Here is a 5,035-nt window from a genome sequence, read left to right as displayed (position 1 = left end):
ATATGTAGTTAGTTGTTATGTAGTTATCTAATTAGTCTGTTGCATATCATTATTGTACAGTGAGGGGAAAAAGTATTTGATCCCCTGCTGATTTTGTATGTTTGCCCACTGACAAAGAAATGATCAGTCTATAATTTTAATGGTAGGTTTATTTGAACAGTGAGAGACAGAATAACAACAAAAAAATCCCCCTCTCAATCAGAAAGATTGCTGGCTCCCAGGTGTCTTTTATACAGGTAACGAGCTGAGATTAGGAGCACACTCTTAAAGGGAGTGCTCCTAATCTCAGCTTGTTACCTGTATAAAAGACACCTGTCCACAGATGCAATCAATCAATCAGATTCCAAACTCTCCACCATGGCCAAGACCAAAAAGCTCTCCAAGGATGTCAGGGACAAGATTGTAGACCTACACAAGGCTGGAATGGGCTACAAGACCATCGCCAAGCAGCTTGGTGAGAAGGTGACAACAGTTGGTGCAATTATTTGCAAATGGAAGAAACACAAAAGAACTGTCAATCTCCCTCAGCCTGGGGCTCCATGCAAGATCTCACCTCGTGGAGTTGCAATGATCATGAGAACGGTGAGGAATCATCCCAGAACTACAAGGGAGGATCTTGTCAATGATCTCAAGGCAGCTGGGACCATAATCACCAAGAAAACAATTGGTAACACACTACGCCGTGAAGGACTGAAATCCTGCAGCGCCCGCAAGGTCCCCCTGCTCAAGAAAGCACATATACATGCCCGTGTGAAGTTTGCCAATGAACATCTGAATGAACTGGGTGAAAGTGTTGTGGTCAGATGAGACCAAAATCGAGCTCTTTGGCATCAACTCAACTCGCCGTGTTTGGAGGAGGAGGAATGCTGCCTATGACCCCAAGAACACCATCCCCACCGTCAAACATGGAGGTGGAAACATTATGCTTTGGGGGTGTTTTTCTGCTAACGGGACAGGACAACTTTACCGCATCAAAGGGACGATGGACGGGGCCATGTACCGTCAAATCTTGGGTGAGAACCTCCTTCCCTCAGCCAGGGCATTGAAAATGGGTCGTGGATGGGTATTCCAGCATGACAATGACCCAAAACACACGGCCAAGGCAACAAAGGAGTGGCTCAAGAAGAAGCACATTAAGGTCATGGAGTGGCCTAGCCAGTCTCCAGACCTTAATCCCATAGAAAATCTGTGGAGGGAGCTGAAGGTTCGAGTTGCCAAACGTCAGCCTCGAAACCTTAATGACTTGGAGAAGATCTGCAAAGAGGAGTGGGACAAAATCCCTCCTGAGATGTGTGCAAACCTGGTGGTCAACTACAAGAAACGTCTGACCTCTGTGATTTCCAACAAGGGTTTTGCCACCAAGTACTAAGTCATGTTTTGCAGAGGGGTCAAATACTTATTTCCCTCATTGAAATGCAAATCAATTTATAACATTTTTGACATGCGTTTTTCTGGATTTCTTTGTTGTTATTCTGTCTCTCACTGTTCAAATAAACCTACCATTAAAATTATAGACTGATCATTTCTTTGTCAGTGGGCAAACGTACAAAATCAGCAGGGGATCAAATGCTTTAGCACAAATGTACTAGCACAAATGTAGGTGATGCGCACAGCTGCACACCATTACTTTTCTAGGATTTTCATGACTGTACAAACCCTGTTTGCTGACCAAAAATTTGCTATAACTGTGCAAATAACTCACTAATTAGCACGGAATACCAACAAATGTGCACACGCGGCTACACACAGCTCTTTGCTTTGATCTCAAAAGCTCACAACCCGGGATGATTGAAAGACTCCTTCTGTCAATTCAATACAATCCTACTCGATGCGCTCTGCAGAAATTAGGAGAACAGCAGTACATCGTGTCCAGGGGGGACAATGATCCAATTCTGATCGGAGTAATTGTTTAATATTGTGATTTGTGCGATTGTTTTACTTGTCCATTCGGACAACTCAACTCTATATTATTCTTGTCCAACATTATTTTATTTTTTTACTTGTCCCAGACAAGGCAACAAGCGTTTATGTCAAGCCCTGGAGAGGGATGGAGAGACATGCCATATTTACAGTCTTTCCTAGTAAGAGCCGATGTGCGAACTGCAGTGCCTATGTAGGTTTATGTAACCTCCAGCCTTCAAGGCACACAAGCCTGGGTCTCGCCTGATGTTGGCGGCTGACAGGGAAGTGTGAAGACAGGTGACGTGGCGGGGAGGAGGGTGCCTCATGGTGGAGGTGCCATGAGGTTAACAAAGATACACTTTATTTTCCCTGGTTTGAGTGTTTGCTGTCAAACCAGCAATTACGAGTAGGGGAGTTTTGAACAGGTTTTCGATTGCATTCGCAAAAATAAACCCTACCCTGATACTTTGATAAATGTTGTTACCACATTAAATGATGTAGTAAGTAACCATGTGTTAGTTGTTGCTGGTTGTGATGCTTCAGGGATATATTATGTTTCTTTACTCACACAGCTTGGCCTACAGGACATGAGTAACTACAGTGACATGAGTAACTTACACAGCTTGGCCTACAGGACATGAGTAACTACAGTGACATGAGTAACTTACACAGCTTGGCCTACAGGACATGAGTAACTACAGTGACATGAGTAACTTACACAGCTTGGCCTACAGGACATGAGTAACTACAGTGACATGAGTAACTTACACAGCTTGGCCTACAGGACATGAGTAACTACAGTGACATGAGTAACTTACACAGCTTGGCCTACAGGACATGAGTAACTACAGTGACATGAGTAACTTACACAGCTTGGCCTACAGGACATGAGTAACTACAGTGACATGAGTAACTTACACAGCTTGGCCTACAGGACATGAGGAACTACAGTGACATGAGTAACTTACACAGCTTGGCCTACAGGACATGAGGAACTACAGTGACATGAGTAACTTACACAGCTTGGCCTACAGGACATGAGTAACTACAGTGACATGAGTAACTTACACAGCTTGGCCTACAGGACATGAGGAACTACAGTGACATGAGTAACTTACACAGCTTGGCCTACAGGACATGAGGAACTACAGTGACATGAGTAACTTACACAGCTTGGCCTACAGGACATGAGGAACTACAGTGACATGAGTAACTTACACAGCTTGGCCTACAGGACATGAGTAACTACAGTGACATGAGTAACTTACACAGCTTGGCCTACAGGACATGAGTAACTACAGTGACATGAGTAACTTACACAGCTTGGCCTACAGGACATGAGGAACTACAGTAACTCTTACTGCTTATTTTGATAGCTTGAGTAAAGAATTCAACCTTTTTTAGTAGTCATGTTTTTCATAATTTTCCAGCATTGATGGACGTGCTTCTGTCTGTAACCTTTATAAAGTCATATGGGGTGAGAGAAGGGACAGGGAGGCAGAGAGAGAGGGAAGCAGAGAGAGTGGCGAAGTAGAGAAAGAGAGTGATTTGAGAGAGGGAAAACAGATGGGAAGATTGAATTTTAGAGAGAAACAGAGCGAAAGAAGAGGAGGAGTGCAAGGCAAATCTTTTTTGTGCGTGTCTGGAGAGAAGGGAGCCTCTTATACCCCTCACAGCATGAGTTTGGCCCGGGCTGCGGCCCAGTCTCGTCTGCACAGCAGGGGCCTTTCCTGAGCAGGCTGCCCAGGGGAGGGGCACCTGCTCTAGGCCCAAACACTGGCTGAGAGAAGGGTCTGGAGGGTGGGGCGGAGGGGCGAGGGGATGGAAAGACACTCAGCAGTTCCAGGAAATAGACATGTGCTGGATTTAGGAAACTCTCAGGTAACAGAGCGCCGCTCCTGAAAGAAAATATTTGTCTTCTTGCTCTCCCTGCGGACGAGAGGAGAGGAGGACGAAGACACTGCTGGCCGTCTCGGGGTGAAATAAGATGTTTCTGTGGAGAGCAGGAGGGCAGAAGTTATGGTTGGACCCGACCTGCAGGCGCTGGTTACTACCAACACAAACCCACAGTTTATGGATTGGCTAAGCCTCCGACTGAGACAATATTTTCCGCCGATTTGGTTGGGTCGAATAAACACAACGTGTTTGAAGTTTATCAAACACTCAGTCATCCCAGCAGACCTGAGGGATAACTTAATCATCTGATATATGGAGTATGAGAATACACTGACACCCAAGGCCTGTCCAATATGCCTGACACTGGCAATATTCAACGACCAGCTCCACACTGTCAAATCCCCAATGGCGAAAATGGAGCGAAATGTCTGTTTTGGATGAGCTTCAGTTTAACCCCCCATTTCTGTCATTTTGCTGTAAGTTTGGGATCTGTGGAGCACATTCCCACATGAACCCTACTCTGTCAAATATGCTGTATCTCCCCTATAACGTCTAGTCTGAGAGCCCAGTTGGACTTAGAAGGTATCTGAGTCCGTCTAGTTGTCTGTGACAGTAAGGGTCTCAAGGTGGATGGCTATTGCATTAACTTCACAGATGAAGCGCCCCCCACGGAGTGACCGCACAGGGCGCTGGATAATAACTGCGGTAGGAACGTCACGCTCCGAGGTAACCCTGGTAAATGGAACCACATGGCGGTGAAGCCCGAGACTTCAGGAGGGGCTCCCAACCATACAGACAGAATGGCCAGGATGCACATTCAGATGGCTAGAACAGTTCTGAAATCCACAGGATTTTCCACAGTTCACCCAAATCGCCATGAAAGTGAATGCGTAATTTGTTGACATCACGTAATTATTGGAGCCACTTTGGTTTTGGATGTCTCCAGAGGGTCTTGTTGCGTGTATGTTGATGATGGTACCATGGAAGAGGGCATTTTCCCATCAGCCAACCAATCCAACAAACTGCTCATCACCAATGTTTCTCATCATCAGTGTTTAAGGAGTCTGATGTTACCAATATGTCTCTACAGGACTGACCAGCTCCCTCCTTACCCCCTGTGTAGGTCCACTCGCTCTGCGGATTTGAGATTCCCCATCACTAATTACATGTAGGCCTTTCTGAACACTAACCGAGAAACTGTACGTTATTTATAATGAGGGATAACTGGAGAAAATCA

This window comes from Coregonus lavaretus (genome assembly GCF_964263955.1).
Source record: "Coregonus lavaretus genome assembly, contig: HAP1_SCAFFOLD_2623, whole genome shotgun sequence".
In the NCBI taxonomy this organism is placed as follows: Eukaryota; Metazoa; Chordata; class Actinopteri; order Salmoniformes; family Salmonidae; genus Coregonus; species Coregonus lavaretus.
The sequence above is the reverse complement of the archived record's forward strand: the minus strand, read 5'-3'. Positions refer to the sequence as shown.